Source organism: Numida meleagris, chromosome 1, assembly GCF_002078875.1.
Source record: "Numida meleagris isolate 19003 breed g44 Domestic line chromosome 1, NumMel1.0, whole genome shotgun sequence".
NCBI lineage: Eukaryota > Metazoa > Chordata > Aves > Galliformes > Numididae > Numida > Numida meleagris.
In genome coordinates this window covers 20,750,352-20,769,107 of record NC_034409.1, presented here as the reverse complement: position 1 = coordinate 20,769,107, position 18,756 = coordinate 20,750,352, and the positions used below count along the sequence as shown (strand labels likewise).

Here is an 18,756-nt window from a genome sequence, read left to right as displayed (position 1 = left end):
CCTAACTTTATCTATCATTTCTGTAGCTAATCAGAAATTAACTGCAATCCAGCTGCCTCAGAGGACTTGGTATAGATTTCTATCGCTGCTGCCAGTGGCTTAAATTCACCCAGGGAGTTAGGGACTGATACAAATGCCACTGAATGCCCACCCTCCCCTAACCTGGAGATGGTGTCATGTTTTAGATTCCAGTCAAGCACAGCTGACATCCAGCTTCCCCTTTCTCCAGAGGCCAGGTGTGCATTCTGTGAGGATGGCCACATAAAATATTTGTTTTGGACCATTTCTGCTAGTGATTGAAAGCAATGACTATCAGCCAAGAGTAATCAGGTCTGTCTATGAAGTGAGCTGATTTCTTCCAAGCTCCTAATGGGAGATCTCCATGTGATAAAAGAGGACACTGAAATATCCTCTCTGCCCTGAGGGTAATCCTCACCTGATGAATCAGAGGCTGAAAGGACACGGTGGGACGAAGGAGTTCAAAATGCAGTTGCACCAGCTCAAACGCTAAGTTAAAAATCTTCCTTCCCAGGCCTTCAAGTGCATCTCCTTCTCATCACTTGAAATCAGCGTTGTGAGAGAGTGACTGGGTGATAATGAATGCTATCCATTTACTGCTTTTGCCGAATGCGTTGGTTAATTGTGCGCAACACTTTGAAGATAAAGCACCATGTTGTTAATAAACACAGTCTAACGATTCTCTCATGTTTGTTTGTTTTTTTTCTTTTAGCACTTCTCTTACTCTGCCCAAGGTGTAAATACCTCGCTGGAGCTGAGCTGGCAGGGCTGGCAGCTGCACAGCCCCATGCTGCTTCCGGACCAGGGCTCTCACATCGATTGTTCCATGGCTGCTCCCCTCCATTGCCAGCATATCACTCTGTCTCCTGCTGCTGATTCCTTGCTTGCTTGTTCAGGGCCACGATAAGGGGATTTCAATATTTCTGGTGAAAAGGGCCCTTCCTTTACAGCAGCCTGTCATTTCCCTCTGCCTAATACACAAAGAAGCCAGCCAACAGAAGCACAACTGCTTTCATTGGCTGCTAACAGGCTTTGAGTGCAACAAAATGACGAAAAGAGAAGAGATACTGATTTCCTCTTCACTCTCCTCACCCTGCCTGAGAGTAACATTAGGGGGGCAATTTTCTTGGAGGAAAGAAAGAGCCTTCCTTTCCCTGGCCTCAGGAGTGTGACAGAAGAGGCTGCTGAAACCCGCTGCTAGCACAGATTGATATCTTTTTCACACCTAAAAAGATCTCTCCTTTGTTTTCCTGGTTTGGGCTGTTGCAGAGCACATTTTGGAAAGACAATGAATATTGCTTTTACGTGTATTTGTCCACATGCCCCATTATAAATGTACTCATAACCCAGCAAAGCACAATGTGAAACCGAAGAAACAATGTGAAAACATAGCTGTTAACATGAGCTGTCGGTGTGAATTAAGCCTTCTGCAGCATACCCAGCTCAGCCTCACCTGTGTTAAGAGAGCTGCTTTATTAGTTGGGAGAAACACTGAGCTCTTGGGAGCTGACCTTGCCAACGCTGACACATGTGCTTTGTCTTAAACCAACGGAAATACTCCCATTCGGGCTATCAGTATGCACGGAGTTAAAACACACTGAAAACACTGGTGAGATCAAGACTTGAAACCACTCTGTAGCAGCCACCAGAGAAGACAAAACATGCAGAAGTTCTCAGTAGGTTACGTACCTCAAAACATGTCAGAGAAAATCAAGACTTTGGTTTTCAGCTGTACTGTTGTGAATAATCACCAAAGCAGCTACAAAAATGAAGGAACTTCTCTCTTTCATCCTGTGGAATTCACACAACAGTCCCTTTCCTGCTTATAGGCACATTTCACGCAGAAAGAAGGATAATAAGGTTAACAAAATCAATCAGCACCATTGGAACCTTTTCCTACACTTGAAGCCTACCTAAATCTCCTGGTTCAGTCATTTGTTGCTGAACAGCCTCACTGAGATCTCATTTTCCTTGATGAGGACACTAATTTGGGTTTCTTCTACCTGGATTTACAAAATTTCCGGCACTTTAATATCTATGAAACCTGATATTGGCTCATGGTTCCAAATTTATTTGGGGGGAACAGATAAAAACTCCTCATTGTAAAAGCCTTATCTCCCTAGGAAATTAGGAAATAAGGAAAACATTTCCCTAGGAAAACAGTAAAAATAAGAACGTATGTTTGTTAAAGAAGAAAAACTGCTAAAGGATTCAGGAGTAGATGCAGCACATTAAGTTACTTTTCCTTCTGTCCTTCCTTCCCAAACTAGACTTAAATGTGCTCTACAGTAATACTTTACATATGCTTGTAATACAGTGCTATGATTCAGTAGTAACCACTTTGAACACAGTGCTATTAACAGTCTTATCTACTGGAGTTCCACCTAGCTACTCCACTGTGAGGTCAAAAATGCTCTTCCCCTCTCCATATGCTCCAGTTTGGGAGATTTATTGAATAAAAAAAGACAAAAGTTCTAAACATTGAGCAAATCTATTTTAAGAAGTATATATAACGCAAATCTAATGTGTTGGGTGACTAATAGCCTACATGTGTGCACTGTTCTTGCCAGAAAATATCAACATTTCCAAATAGTTACCATATTTACAATTAAAATAATGTATTTGCCAAATGCTTGGTTGTTTATTTTATTCAAATGATGATTGTTCTGGTAGAAGTGCAGAACAAGATTTCATGAATATCAGAAGTAAAACAGTAGGGAGAGATTCTAATGTCTGATAGAGCCTCATTCAGCCCTCGGTCATACAATGTTGCTTAGATACTATCAGGTTTGTCATTGTTGTAGGAAGCCTAACAGCATCCTAACAAGGAAAACTGAAATAAAGCTTTACATTTTGCCTCTTACAAGTCCCCTGCTTGTCAGCTCTAATTCTCTGGCCACCTTTTATGTCCTGTGGTTTCCACTCTCTGCTGACCTCCCACAGCCTCCATTCTCCAGCGACTGGTGGAGGCAGGAGAGCAGCAGAAGTTTGCACACACAGCACTGCCATGCTCCACAATAGCTGCCAAGGAGAGAGCTTGAATATGAATATTCCTACTGCATCACTGACTCCTCTTCTGGGACTGGTTGTTCTTACAGAAAAATAGACGATCAAAGAAGGAAAAAAGGAAAAAGTCTTCCCAGTATTTTCTTTAAAGAAAGTAAGAATTAAAATTGAATTGTCTTTTTTTTTTTTTTTTTTTTTTTTTGGTAGTATTCTTATTCTTAATTTCCCTCCTGCTTCAAGTGCAGACAGCTGCAACTTGGCAGGAAGGTAGGAGCTGAATCTTGGGTACTGCTAACGGAACACAGATTCCAGGAAAGATGACACAAATGAAACACCTGGTGAGCAGGCAAGGATGCTAAGTCTGACCCTGTAGCTGATCTAATGGTCCATCTCCCTAGCCCCATTCTAACCCTTGTGCTGCTGCTACCACCATCCTGACCTCATGATGAACCAGCTCTAGGAGTGATATAGTTTTGGATTTGGGAAACAGAAACAATACACCACTTTTTCTTGTCATTTTCTCATGGCTGGTTCCCCAAATAAGCTCACTAGGGCATCTGATGTGTGCCAGAGCTGGACCAAGAGATGCTGGAGGATTACATGGCCAGCAGCAGAGAAGGGGATGGGAGAGGATCATTGGTCATGGAAAGAGAAGTGTAGCTCAGTCATAATGCAAAACCCCACCTGGAGGTATTAATTATCAAGGACATCTTGTGAGGGAAAGAAGAGTGTAACAGAGAGGCAAGCTGTTCATTAATCATCATTTGCTACTCTGTGCATTCGTGTGCTCGCTGCCAGGTAGAACCATGCTGAGAGTACTGCTTGAGAGAGCCACTAAAGGTAATGCAGTGTAGTCACAGAGTGAAGATTTTGGAGAAGGGAGCAGCTGGCTATGAGCCCCAGTTGCTGCTTTAGCACGGGTCTGGATGATCACAGCTTCCTAACAAGCCCCTCTGCACAGGCTGCAGGTATGAGATGGCTGCTCCAGGAATCACATCACTAGGATACAGTTGCACTCATAGGGTCCTTTACTTTGAGCATGGAGCAGCTAAGCAGAACTTGGCTTAATTCCATCATGTAAAAGGAGTGTAGTTTTGTCTGGATCAAACTCTACATGTATGTTTGGTTATTTTCTCCAATGACGGTGGAGTTTATCCTTTCCAGACACTTACTATACTAGTTAACATATGTTATTTTTACCACTTGATTTTATAGGCTTGTTCTCCTCAGACAGGAAGACAACAACAACAACAAAACCAACAAAAAAGCCTCAATGTAAAACAACAATTCCAGCAAGACTAAACATCTTCAGGGTGCTATCACATTGACATTGGTCATTTAATCATACCTAGCTTTACTTTTGCTGGAAGCGCTGCAATACTTAAAAAAGCAAAAACATCAATGGCAAGATTTTGCCTTTCTCTCACCAGCATGGCTCAATTCTCCTCCATTTCAGTGCACAATTTCCCCATAGTCCTCTCAGCTCAGACTTCCAAATTTCATAAAACAGCAGTACAACTTTCAGAGCACCTGAGGTGATCTTTCCTCACTATTCACTGCTGGTAAGGGCTCAGCTGAAGGATCATGGCTGGTGTTTTAAAACACATTTATTGGGTGAAGCAGGTCCAGAAGACAATCAGAGACCTAGCAAGCACTGCCTCCATGAGACATTAAATGGAGAAGAAGTGTAAAGAAATGAAGACTGAAAAAAACATATAATCAGTCTTCAAATATGTAGAGAGGGTTTTTGTGAGGAGGCAGAAACAACCTACTCATTTTCAGCTCCTTGGTTAGAAAGCACAAGGAATAAGCAAGATTCAGATAGATACTAGGATTGAAGTAACAGTTATCAACTATCAGCAGGTACTTGGTCTGTAAAATGCTTGGACCTCTGTCACTGGAGATTTTCAGAAGGCAGACAAACATGTCGCAGTTTGCCTACAGGTGTAGGTGATACTGTGCCTAGGACTCAAAGGTCCCCTCCAGCCCTCTGGGCCTGTGAACTGCCACGCACATCACACTGTAGATGTAGTCCCAACAGGAAGACTATGCAGCACAAGAGTGGCTTGTACAGCCAGAAGGTCCTGTGCATGCAAGGAGCCAGGCAAGTGGGCACAGCCTGGCGGTGGCCGGGCATTATGGCCTTCCATAGGGCCAGCAGCACGGACAAGGCCAGCAGAGCAACAAGGCCAGAAACACAACAAGGCCAGCAGTGGGACAAAGCCAGCTGAGCGTCTCACATCAAGCATGTGTGAACTGTGGGCTCTGCTATCTTATTCCTCGCTGCAGCATCAGACCATCTTTTACATAAAATTAATATCAGAACAAACTTTGGGATGTCTCTGGTACTTTCAAAACCCAAGTTCTGCCTAAAGAAGGGCTTTTACGGTGGATTTTTAAGAGAAGTCTGAACAGAAATGTATCTTTGCTGTAACAGTTTTCTTAAGGGGAAAGAAACCTCAGGACTATCTAAAAAGAGATCACATTCCCCATTTCCTGGAGCCACTGTGCAAAACAGTTCCACAGCTGGTTTGGGTTGGCTGAATGTTGTTCAGCTCTCGCAAGTTTTATGCCAGACTGTGTTGTGCCTTGTTCCAGAGGGTCACAGTTTCTACAAGAATTATTAAGAGTGAAATACAGCCTCGGCCTGAACGATTAATCTCCTCAGAAGTAAAGACCGAGGTTTGCTTATGCTGCAGCCAGGGAAGGAACATGAGCGCAGACTCACTGCCTATACATACATAAACCAGAGCCACTGGGAGACAGAGCATCTGTTTTGTTCTCGCCGAAACGTACGCAAATCCCCACAGTTCACTTCAGATAGCGTGAGTTCCAGTTATCTGACATGGCTGTGATAAACATGTGGGTTATTATGTCCTGAGTCATTGTCCAGAAGAAAATAACTTAATCTTCTAATAAACTAAAACATGAAAGAAGGCATTTTTGAGACCGATGAGAGAATGACATTGAGATTTTGCAATATCCTGATGAGCTAGGGCTTTTTACTCCAGACAAGAGACAGTGAGTGCGTTTTGGCCAGTTCTTTGTAATATTTCCCTCTGAGGACAAACACTGCTTTCTTCTGGACTGGGTCCAGGCTGAACCTAGTGACTTCCTTGAGAACACTTCTTTAGGTATTTGGACACACCAGCAAAGGTGCTCAAAATGTGGTTAGTGTCAGTGGAAGACTGCGACAGTAATTAATGCTCTTTCAGCTGTTTGCCGCCGCCCTCACATCACAGGTCTGGATGTGTGCTGATCAGCAGGCTCACCTGTTCACAGGTCAATATTCATTCATGGCAGAGTGATGAGGTTCTGGAATTCTGGAAGGCAAAAGTAATGGAGACAGGCAGAGCAATCAAAACACTATTAGTTCATCTTCGTGCTGATATCTAACCAAAATTGTCTGAGCTGGATGTCCCAGGCCTCAGTACAAACCTCATGATTTATGCATGCCAAAAGCTGCTTTTGAAAGCACTCATCCTTTTACCATCTCCCAGGAGCATCAAAACGTCCGATGTGTCTCACAGAATGCAGCGTATTTATTTTTCACATTGCCCGTGAGGAAAAACTGCTTTAGTAAACTCACATGGGGTAGCAAGCAATGTTAAGTAACTGAAGTTTCTCGTTGATTACCCCATTCCATCTCCTCCATTTGGCAGAAACAGATAAGATGTGATTTTTCCACCGATTTTATTGACGTGAAAACAACCACTTTTAAAATCAGGCCTAATGAGCTAGAAATGTACAACAACAACAAAAAAATTGCTCAAAACCTGTAAATATGGACACTGAAATGCAGCTATTTGACATGCTGAGCCACAACAATGACACATGATTTATTGATTAGTTGCCATCACATGATGGAAGCGCAGCTAGTCATTTAAAATACCCACATTATCTTGGAAATCTTCCTACGAATAAAATGGTAAAATACAGCCTCTGTGTTAGTAGTCAATATTTTATTTTTCTATCATCTTAACAGAGGTGGCATTGATGAATTCTGATTGATCTAAACCTTTTAAAATGATAAATGCTTCTATAACTTTGTTGTACCACATTAAATTCCTACTATTTCAGCTGTATACTTAACTACCACAGTCCAGATACACTTGAATATTATAAACACAAAAAATCTGCAATGTACGTTCTGAAAATATTAATTATCTGCTATCTGAGGATATTAGCTGCATTATTTCCAGAATAAAATACTTAACTCTGATTTTCCACTTCTGAACAGAGTGCTGTAGTCATGAACGCTTAGTAGTAATTGTCTTCCCACAGCCTATCCCTTCCTAATAAAACTAGGTATTAGTAGATGAGTTTCTATTACTTTTTCCACAGTATAGAGATATTTATAGCAGCACTCATGACAGGTAGCTAATTCCAATGGTCAGTCCCCCAAACAGTTGCAGAAATAGCAATAGCATCACATGTAGTCTGTGGTTATGATGAAAGGTAACTGTGACAGCAGAGCAGTGTCCTTGAGAGGTAGCTGGGCAGCTGCCCTCATTGAAGTTGGAAATGTTGGCCTATCTGGCTCATATATACATACATGTGTGAGTGGGCACATGCACAGGGAGCACTTACTTACACCAAATAAAGGAGGAGAAGAAAAGGCGGGGCTAAATATCATTCAGCATTCAGCATTTTGCATTCATTTTCATTTTAGCAGCACTTGGCTGCAAGACTAAATTTTCTGCTGAAATTTCTTACCATCTTTTTCTTTTTTTTAAGATGAATTCCTCTGAAAATTCAAGGTAGCATTAAAAAAATACAAGCATCGCCCATATGAACCTCTTCATTATCCAAGGATCTCCTAGCTGGGCTCACACGCAATCTGGTATAACCAGGGCTGTGTCAGGATGTCAAGTTCTCACTGCGAAAACCGATACTTTTAATAGTTTTGCACATGCATATACACATTGCACACATCCATATAAGGCATTCTGCAGATTCCACATCGAAATCCTATCCAGGGTCTGCTGTTCTTCTATCTCATACCTTTCTGCAGTAATTTATATCTGTAGCAAAGTATATGCAAAATGTCTGCTAAATTAAACAAAAGCAAAATTCTGGCTGGGTAACATTTTGCACAGGGGTAAACAATTGTACTGAGTGAGGGCTGGTTAGAAACCAAAAAAAAAAAAAAAAAAAAAAACCCATTCAATGTGGTTAATATATTGTCCACCACCAAATTTAAACATGAAAGAAATCCTACAACTAACTCTAGGTTATTTCACCATTAAAGATCTTTTTCTGGATTGCTGAAAAATGGGCACTGAAAAACTCAACGACCACAAGAAATAGGCAAATATATACAAATTGATCTGCCACAGCACTGCAGTGCAAAGGGCATGAAACTCAGAATGTTTGCAGTGACATTTCACAAATCTAATAATAACATCTTAGATGTATCTGGCACTTCTCAGCCCGAAAAAGTAGATCCCAGGATGATTTATGGACTGTGAACATATAAATATGTATATGCGGGTCATTTCAGTCAATGGTGGAAGACAAAGCAGTGCCCTGTCAGGACTGAAGACGTCAGACTGCCCCGCACTCAGACAGAGGGTGAAAAGGATCTGGTAGAGTCCTGGCTTTCACCTTAATCAAAAGATTTAAACCATTTAAGTAGGGTCCTATTTCTCATGTTCTTCCCATTCCATCATTATTACAAAACTATTATGAAGGACGGCAATAGCAAAGGTGCAAAGCCACCCTGAATCTCAGTTTCTGCACTGCTGCTTCCATCAGCAGGAACACTCTCCCCTTTCTTTCCATTGCCCTATCTTCTCGAGAGAGCTGAGATGAGCAAGATCCTGAGGCCAGCTGTAATGATATCACTCTGACACGTGGGAACAGAGAGACAACCAACATTTTCTGCACAAAGTGCAATTTTAATCACTTTAAAGGATCTGAGGTTCTTTTTTAGCAGTTTGGGTTGTTCTTAGGTTATCTCCATGGCCACAAGACAACAACCTTCCTTTCTAAAGGCCAATAATCAATCATCCGGCTGTTTATCTGCCCATCAGACCCTCATAAAAATGTCAGAACACATTGGCTACTTGCAAACAAATGCATAAATGAAGTACAAGTCTCACACATAATTAAGTTTCATAGAGTCAGAGTACCAGTGATTCAAATTCGATTTCCAGCAGGGAAACGGGGAAGGAATGCAGCTGTTGACAGCTGTGCTGGGCAGCATGCACGCTGCCCTGGTCCCTCCTGCCACCAAGCAGAGATGTCACACAGGACAGGAAGGAGACACAGGAGACAAGGTTACGACAACGAGCGAGTCAGACGCGAAGCCACAGGGAACCGGGCTTCAACAGTCCCGCTGCTTGAGAGCAAGGTGTTTTTAATAACGACAGGTGGAAATCCTGCTCTTTTTATGGGCCTTGAAGGTCTTGGCACTACAAATGGTACTGTGTATGGCTGTGCCTCAGATAATACTGAGAAGTGACACTGCTGGGAAAGGAAGTGGGAAAGAGGCACAGACAGTGCATCCAGCATAAAGGATAACAACAGGCAGAGGAAAAACAGAAGGATATGCGTAACAACCAATGGGCGATAACAAGGTGAGGAGAGAAAGAGGGAGCACAGAGGGAGAAAATAAATAGGAAACTGGAATCTGGACTGGTGTCCTATTCACATGCAGCCCGGTTATCTCTGTCCTTACAAAGGAGAGTGACAAGGCAGGGCTTTCCTCCTTGGTCTGTGCCCTGTCTGTGTATCTGTAAGTGCCGCCGATAGTTAAGATTGCCAAGATGCTGGGAAGCTGTTAATCCTTCAGTCACTTACTCGTTGCTATTTTCTAAGCATTTATGTGTTTAGGCTTTGATTTGATTTTTTTTTCAGTGAGATGTGATAAGTGGGGAGAGGGTGGAACAGTTCTTCAGCAGCAAATAGCCATTTTTCTTGCGCAGTTGTTTCTGGGCTGACTGGGGAGTTACTCCCTGTACCATACACTCAGGGAACTGAGCAAGCTACGTGCCTGGCTGCGGAGCAAGGGGACAGCGTGCTGCCTCCAGAGGCAAACGACCGTTCTGTGAACACTCCGCTCCTTCACATACAGGCCCAGCTCCAAGTGATGCCACACCGCTTCATTTCAAGATAACAGAAGTCCTGCTGCACATACCTGTGAGGAAGTGTGGGCCACGCTGCTGCTGTAGCACTGCCGCATGTGCCCTGCAGAAAAGTAAGGTACGGAGGCTGAGCAAAGGAGACAGCGCCCTGGGATGGGATGCTGCGTGGCCACCTCGAACTCAGCTTTATAATCCCTGTCACACCAAGTGAGGTCGAACGCACAGTACGTAATCACTACGGATGGGCCGAGGATTTAGCACAGCTTCACTTCACCAGCTCCTCTCCCGAATTAAATAAACTGTCACTGCTGCTCTGTCCATGTGTGTCCACAGGCATGTTTCTGAGAAACACAGCCAACAGCAGCCACAGGGAAGCATTCCAACCAGAGGGAGCCATGCGGAGCGCCGGGAGGGGGCTGAGGCCTAGGTTGGGCCTGGGGAGCCCCACCACAAGGCAGAGCAACACGGGCTGCAGCCAGCGGAGGTGGCAGGTGTGGGACTGCCCTGAGCAGGGAGCAGAGTGCGGGGGTCTGTAGAGGGCAGGGTGGGGGCAGGCGGCAGGGGTTCCAGCCAAGGCCCAGGGGCAGAGTGTGCTGGGAGGCAGGGAGCCACAGCCAGGGTGTATGGAGAGCTGCCTGGCCGGTAATGCCAGGGCATGCTGCCAAAAGTTTGGGCACAGCCTGGCCATAAGCCCAGACATTGAAAAAGCAGCCTGGAAAGTGAGGTCTTACCAAGCCCATTTGCAGCCCACAAGTTCCTTCATCCTGGATCCCTCCCAGGGCTTGTAGGACGCAACTAACCCAGTTTTCCTTAGGAGGTCCCATCTCCCTCCTGTTCAGACTCCCCTGCTTTCTTCCAGGAAGAAAAGAAGTAGCAAGTGAAGGACCCAGACCTTCTGAAATGCTCCACCAGGATGCCAGAGCTGTTCCTTCTCGCCTTATGGTGGCTCAGCCCACCAGGCAAGGAGCAGGAAGGCCAACAAGCAGGGCTCAGGGCCCAGGGCATTCTGGAGCCTGGCAAAAAGCTGGGCTGGGCTGGCAGGACCCAGCCTCTGAGTACAACGTGGGCAGAGCACCACAGCAGCCGGACGGTCTCACCCTGCTGTAACAGAGCACCGCCCCTGTTAGTATCTCCTCCAGAAGCCTGCTGCTTTCTACCCTGGGAGCTGTTCTGAGATGCGATGACAACTTCTCAGCAACTTCCCACATACCATTTGAGAAGCTCTGACCAGCTTGCTCCTGTTATTTCAACAGGAAGTCCAATGCACACAGCATTTAATGAGGCTGCGCTCCGAGAGCCAACAGCAGCTCATTAATTACTCCCTGCACCGCCTTGCTCCGTGTCTGACCGATGGAAAGCCATCAGCCAAGTCCAAACAATTACCTGAAGCTCATGTGAGCCATTCTCCTGAAGCATCCCTCTTTTACAGTAGACCATCCCTACGTTACTTAAAGTCAAGACAAACTTGACAGCTGAGTGCAGAGCAGATCCTGATGCTGAAGCAATGAAGCAATGAGCTTACACACAGGCTCTTGTTTGTTCGTTTCTGGGGGAAGAAAGGAGAAGTGCCTAACAGGGAGAAAAGACCTTCGGAAACTGTGGTCACATAGAGTTTACCTGAGCGGGATAAACCCGTGGTACTTTCAGTTCACTACAGATGTTGCCTGTGACACACGCCGGGCTCCCAACGACGGGACAGGGAGAGGAACGAACTCCGGAGCCCCGCAGCAGCTCTCCCTGCTCTGAGGACGAGAGGCGGCAATTACTGTTCCTACACAGTCAGCAGCTTCTCCAACACAGCGCCGGAACGCGCCGCTCACCCCAAGGCTTTTAACCACGGAAAAGCAAGGAGAGCCCCGCAGCCCCACCGCCAGGCGCGGCCCCGGCAGGACGACTGCCCCGCTCCCGGCCCCACGGCAGCCCGGCGCTCGCCTCCCGGCGCTGGAGCGGCGGCCCCGGCCCGGCCCCGGCTCCCCGCAGCGCTGCGCTCGGCCCCGGCTCGGGGCTCCCGGCGGCTCCCGGCCCCGCGGGGGAGCCCCCTGGGCGCGCCTGGCCGGCGGGCGGAACAATGCGAAGAGGGGAAGGGAAAGGGAGAAAGTGCGGCTGCTTCCTCCTGCCGGCCCTCCGCCTGGTTCTGCCTGCAGGAGACAGCGGAGCCTGACCAGGGGCAGGGGGTGGAGAGAGCAGGAGGAGGAGGAGGAGGAGGAGGACGGAGAGAGGGAGGGAGGGAACGAGGGAAGGAGGGACGAACGGGAGCCTCTCTCCTTCCCTGGGCTGTTTTTTCAGTTTCCTGTCTCGCATTGTGCTCACAGCGGATATGTGCTGCGCCTACAGGTGTGTCCCCTCCTCGCAGCTTTTCTCCGGCTCCCCGCCGTAGGCTCCGGCTGTCGGGGGGCGGCGGCGGATCGCGACCGCCATGTGACGATCGATTGATCCCTCTCGGGGCGCTTCTCTCTGCTCTCTCGCTGCCTCCCCTCCCTCCCTCCCTCTTCCTCTCCCTGTCTCTCTCTCTCCCCTCCTTCCCTTCTCTCTCCGAGGTGGCCGCTGCCGCCTCCGCGCTGACTCTGGCGAGGCGGCGGTGGGGCTCGCCGGGAGCAGGGGCGGCCGCCGGGGGACTGCCGGAGCGCCTCCGCCCAGCGCCGCCGCCCGCCCCGGGCTGCCGGGAGCCGCCTCCGCTCCGAGGGTCCGCGCCGCGGGCTGCCTCCGCCGGCGCCTGCACCTGTTGAAGGTAACGCAGCCTCTTCCGTCCCGCTGCGCGCCGGGCCGGGAGCGAGCTGCCCGTTCTGCCCCCGCCTGCAGCCGCCGATCGCGGGCGCCGCGACTTCCCCCTTCCCCGCCGCGGGCAGGGCGGAGGGACGAGCGGCGACGGGGCCGGCGCTGCCCGCGCCCCGGCTGGGGTTGGTTACGGGGCTCCCGAACTACGGCTCCGCGCTCCCGGCGCGGTTCCTCCGCCGCCGCGCAGGCGTTGCGGCCCCCTGCTGCCGGCTGCGGCTGCCCCGGTGCCCGCAGAGCACCCGCTCTCTGCCCGGGTTTCGCAACGCCCGGTGCCGGGCGGCCCCGGGTTCGCCGCCCGCTCGGTGCTGTGCGGCCCCGGCCCCGCGTTCCGCCTCTCGCCCCGCCGGCTCCGGCTCGGGAGCTCAGCTGGGTTTTGTTTGTGTCTCCTTGCGGAGGCGGCTTTAAACTTTCTTTCCAAACTGTTAATTAGATATGCTGTACTTCGCTCCTGGTTCGTGCTGGCGAACGAAAGTGGCAGCCCGAAACAGTCGTGACTCAAAGCATAGTTATTGGGGCAGTGCGGAACACCTCTGCCGTTCCCTGTTGAGATGGGCTGTACCTGCGCGTGTGACTTTGTCTTCTGGGAGGCTGCAGTGGCGGTGCCACCCGGAGACAGAAGGCACCGGCAATAAATAACCGGGGTTCTTCCTGCCTTAGTCAGACCCGGGGTGAATATACAGAGAAGAATCCGTAAGTTTTTGGTGCTCAATTGGGAATAGCATCGCCTTTGTTATCGGTTTCAAGGCTGTGGTCCCATCCCTATTGCTGCGCTCGCCATGGAATGAAAACTTGTTTGTGGAGGAACTTGGTGCTTTTGTAGCTAACGTTGTTACCTTGAATGTGATGATTAACTTATTGAACACCAGAGGGAACTCTCAATAGGTAATTCATTCAAGAGCGATATGTGCTTGTTCTGCTATTTATGTTCTCATTACAATGGAATCTAGAAGGAAGCTGGGGTCGGTAAATAATGGGCTGCTGGCATGTACCTGGCATCACCTCGAGCTTTCCTTTTCTAGGGGTGTCAGAGCCAAAGTGTGGAAATTCTCTCTCCTGCCTTTCCAAACCTTGCAGTATGTAACCGGCTTTGTGGGAGCAGGGCTGCATACCGGCTGTGGGCAAAGCAGCTGGGCGACCCGTTCCTTGTGCTCCGAGGAGCGAGCTCGGAGCTCTGTACCCATCCTCCTGGGTCGCGCAGATCCCGCATGCTCTGGTGCGGGGGCTGCCGCCTGCCGTGGAAAGGCCAGAACAGAGCATGCTTCCAGCCAAAACAAAAGGGAGGAAGTCTGCTTCCGAGCCTGGCGTGGCTTGTCCCCGCTGCCTTGAATACTTGTGGTTCCCAAGCCTGGTGGGAACCGAGTCCGACTGAAGGCAAAGTAGAAACTTATCTTTTAAAAATGCTTTTACAGTGATCTGATATAACTGCACAAAGCTGGTGTCGATGCAGCAAAACTTGATGCTGCTTTTAGCAGTAAAGTGAAGCCCAAATATGCACCTGAAGCTTTGGATGCTCTTGATAAGCAGCTATAACAGTTTCGTTAACCTGGTTTCTCTGATCCTCCTGGATTGCTGACAACGTGGGAAGGATGGCATAATAACTACACTTGTGACTCTGACTTGTGCTCCAGGAGCTGAAGCATCCAGCTGTTCATCCTGTCCTTTTGCCAGAGGTTACTTTGCCATCCAGCCTTGTTTCCTATTGGAGCTCGAATGTGCCAGAGTTTACAGCCTGGCACATGAATGTAAGCTGCGCTTTATGGCTGTTCATGCTAGAGCTTAATGTGGGGAAGTCCGGTAGCATGAGTCTCCTGCTCGTCTCCATGCTGGCAGAGGGACAAGGCAGACATCTGGGGTCAGCTAAATCGGGTGTGATCAAGAATCGGAGCCCAGCGGCGCTCACGTTCTTTAGAAATGGTGTTTTCCCTCAAAAATGTGACTCAGCCAAGCTACCTTCCTATTGATCCCCCTGGGTACCGGCGGCAGGAGGCAGCTCTGTGCTAGAGGGGGGCTGTGTGGCCATCATGGCACTCACCTTTCTGGGTTTCAGAAGGTAGCAGTGAGCAGCCTTCCTCTTTCCATCCTTCCTCTCGCATGGATTCTGGAAATTAGCAGAAGAGTGTGTTTTTCCTTCTCACCAAATCTTGCTTTGTACATCTAACTGAAGAACCTACATATATCAGTATATGTAAAATATCCTCACTCAGGGCACAGCTATTTGCTGCCTGAATCTTCCTGCAGATGTTATTGGAAGTGGCATCCAGGCTTTAAATAGCTTTCCAAAACTGGGGGCTGTTTGCCATGGGTGCATAAGCTCCCCGAATACAAATGTACGTTTGAAGGGGGATCTCTTCGTGAATGCCTGTGAATAACAAAAATACCAGTGACTTGTTGCTAACATGTTTGAATTCCGGCTTGTTTTTGAGGAGACTGCTTTGTACATATGTATATACATATTTTTTTTTAACGATGACATGATACTAATCATTTATATTTCTGTAACACCTAGATTTTGAAAGTTTTCATTCAGTTTTAAAATATTTATTGTATGAAGCGCTGAATGAAGATATTTATTACACCAGTGCCACATTCTGACTATTGAATTACAACTGTAAAATTAAGGTAACAAGCTTAAATTAGGGTTTGCAACTTTAAACTCTTGCCAGCAAGCAGTTAATGGCAATGTTAACTGCTAGTAAAGTAATTGCTGCCGTTCTTTTACTGTCATTTTGTTCTCACTTTCCTCCAGTCAGACTGTTCTGTAGACATATAATGAATATTCCCCAAAATAGCTTGGCATTGTCGCTCATCAGAACCAATGTGATGATGAGCTAATGTGCACTTCATTAAACGTACTTGATTTATGCAAATAAAAACTGTAGGTCCTTCTTTAAGTAAAGTTAGCACCTCTTAGTGAGATGAGAGTCTAAACAATTAAAAATTGAATTAGGTAAACAAACAACTCTAATGAGGCATTCCTTCTACTTTTTTACCTTTGTCTTTTCAACTCAGTAGTGGATATCTATTTTGCCTTTTCTTGCAGGCTTTCTCAATCACTATGGGAACCTCAGTTTATAGGGAGAGGGGATCCTCTTCCGTTTAGATGGTTTGCATTAGAATTTAAAAAAATATAAAGCCATCATTAGCTGTAATAAAGCCAGGTGCAACTAGAATTAGTCAAGTATCACTTCAAGAGTTTTGTTTAAATATGGGGCCAGCTTGGATTTTGTATTTGTCTCTTAATTCTCATTAAAAACAAACAAAAAAAACCAACCACACGCATGACTTGAGTAAGGCATTTAGAGAGTGTCTCTTTTAGAAATGCAATATTTAGACAGTAAATGCTTTAACCTCCTACTCCTTGCTTGGTCAAAACTCGCGTAGACAAAGTGGAAATAAGGAAATGAAGAAATAAGAAGTTGAAGATGGTCATTTTATGTACCCATCAGTGGCTTAGTGTTACAGAGAAGCTCCCTGTCTAGAAAACTGCTCAGATTTGGCTTTAGAAAGAGGCTGTGGAGTCTGTGCCTGGGGAGGCTCTAAAGAAGGCAATGGATGGAGGAGGCTGTGGACACACACTCACCCAAGGTCTGGGGGGTTGGGCCTTGTTGTCCTTAGGCAGATAGTCATGGTTATCTGTTAAAATCGAGCATTTCTTGGTTTCTGTCTCCGTGGCTAAGTCTTTAGGAATAGATAGCTTTTGGATCTCACTAAGCTTCTTTTTGTTTTGGCTGGTTGAGGGAAGACTTACAACTCCCCAAAGTGTCCATACCTAACAAAGATCAGCAACGATAGTTAAAAGCGCCAAAGCCAACCACCCAGGTGCAGGCTGCCACAGCGCGAGGCAGAGTTCAACCCCAGGAATGTGTCAGCACAGCTGTGGCCACCACCACGTGCTCCTTGGGTTGTTTGGTTTCTCTCTAAAATCTAGCTTCTGTGAGCAGCGCTGGCGCCGGGGCAGCTTGATGATTAGCTCCATGCCGAGTTCCCTCACAGTCACCAGAGGACAGAGTCCACCCGGCACCTTCCAAGGCACTTCTGACTGTGCTGCACTTCTGACTGTGCTCCACCTCTGTGGTTAGCTGCTGAGCTTCTGCCTTCTGGGCTGGCTCTAGATATGGCCTCTTCCACCTTCTGCCCATGGACAAACAGCTTGGCGGTGCTGGAAAGAACTACAAATAGGAATTTTGGTTTATTCAGTCGAAGTGTGTCCTCAAAAAGTTGGTTATCTAATTATAGCCTTATTTCTACTGCTTTGCTGGCTTTTCTCAGTAACTGATACAGCTAATTTAGGGCCACAAGTAAAGAGTAGATGCTTTTTGGTCATATGTAGTGAATGGATTTTGTGTTGCTTGGCAGCCATCACTTTAAGCTATAGATATGTCATCTCTTTCTTTCTATTTAAAGTGTATTAAATCCTTCTCAATCCTACAACAAGCCAGAAAGAAGTGGAGAAACTTTGCCACTCAAGCTGTCCTTCCTGTCCTTTGGTAGACCCATCAAGAGCGCTCTGCTAGGTGAAGTACATAGGAACTGTCAGTGATCAGCAGGAGTGTTGTTTTTGTTTGTTTGTTTGTTTTTTAATAAAATCCTTGTGATTTTTAGCAGTTAAGCTTAATTGTTAGAGAACTTGCATCTTTTAGAAAAAGATAAGTTGATGCTTATTGCTGAATAGATGTGGCTATCATCTTTCTAGTTAAGCTGGATTAGTTCCACATGTCAGCTCAGTTTGAAGGGAGCTCTCATAAACCCAACACTAATCTTCCTGTGTCTAGAGATCGTTAGGGTGATAGCTGAGTCTCCCAAGCCTCCTGGAGAAGTGACATAGAAATAAAGTCTCACATTTCAAGCTTAACCTTCTGGCTATACTAACTGGCTGTGTTTTAAATATATAGAAATTCCAGTATGTTCCTCATGTCTGTTTCCCTGCGGTTTCTATATGGCTTAAGAAGAGATGGTACCTCTTTCTGACAGATGTATGTACCTATATGTACACTTACTTATATATAAAGAAGGTGCAGCATCTACATTCCTAGTTGTGTCACCATTCAGAATTGAGGACCAATTATTTAATCCATGTAGGAAAATAATTATTATTCAAGTGTCTTCAGCCAGAGGAGGAAAGTTAAGGACAGAAAAAAATGAAATACATTGATTTGGTAAAACAAGTGCCACTGAAATGCAAGGTGAGATCTCCCAGAGTTCTCTCTATTTTCCCTGAATCAGAAGGGGCACTTTAGTCAACTTTTTCTTGGATGTAGCCATGCATACTGCAAATAAAAGTTACTTTCCTGAAGATATGTAGCACTTGGCTCACAGTAGTAGGCTACAGTTTCCTTCAGCTTGCCATAGTTACTTAGTCTGCCCTTTCTCTTTAAGGATTCTGGTTGTGTGTATTGCAACTGGTAGTCCAATATATGTTGTATCTCTCTTAAATACATGAGAAGACCATTAATTTGTCATTCATTAATATGTTGGTGTGACATGTTGAACTCGTATGTTATCTTCATTTAATCACTATGAGACAAATTGGTTGAGACTTTGAAGTGTGCCTGTTTAATTTTAAGGTAAAAAAAAAAAAAAGCAATAATTTAACCTCTTCATGAAAGACATAGAGCTGCTGGAGTGGGTCCAGAGGAGGTACACAAAAGTGATCAGAGGGCTGGAGCACCTCTCCTAGGAAGGAAGACTGAGGGAGCTGGGCTTGAAGAAGCCTGGAGAAGAGAAGGCTCTGGTGAGACCTCATTGAGGCCTTCCAGTACTTGAAGGGAGCTTATAAGCAGGAGGGACACCATCTTTTTATGTGGTCTGAAAGTGATAGGAGAGGGGGGAATGGCTTTAAACTAAAAGAGGGGAGATTTAAGTTACATGT

The 18,756-nt window shown here is 46.4% G+C and overlaps 1 protein-coding gene and 1 long non-coding RNA gene across 5 annotated transcripts in view; one reads left to right on the top strand and one right to left on the bottom strand.

The window, feature by feature from the left end:
* Positions 2,638-12,076, bottom strand: LOC110392512. Its single transcript, XR_002434441.1, has 2 exons — positions 10,166-12,076; positions 2,638-6,347 (listed from the first exon to the last, which is right to left on the bottom strand). It is a non-coding gene; the product is annotated as an uncharacterized LOC110392512 (long non-coding RNA).
* PLXNB2 (plexin B2) overlaps positions 12,321-18,756 on the top strand; it is a 253,074-nt gene continuing 246,638 nt past the window's right edge. For 3 of the 4 annotated variants that reach the window (XM_021384759.1, XM_021384760.1, XM_021384762.1), the window contains exon 1: positions 12,321-12,446. The gene's annotated coding sequence lies outside the window, so the exon portion shown is untranslated. Of the gene's footprint in view, positions 12,447-12,723; positions 12,841-18,756 lie in introns of those variants that run through there. The other variant, XM_021384761.1, reaches the window with a different exon arrangement.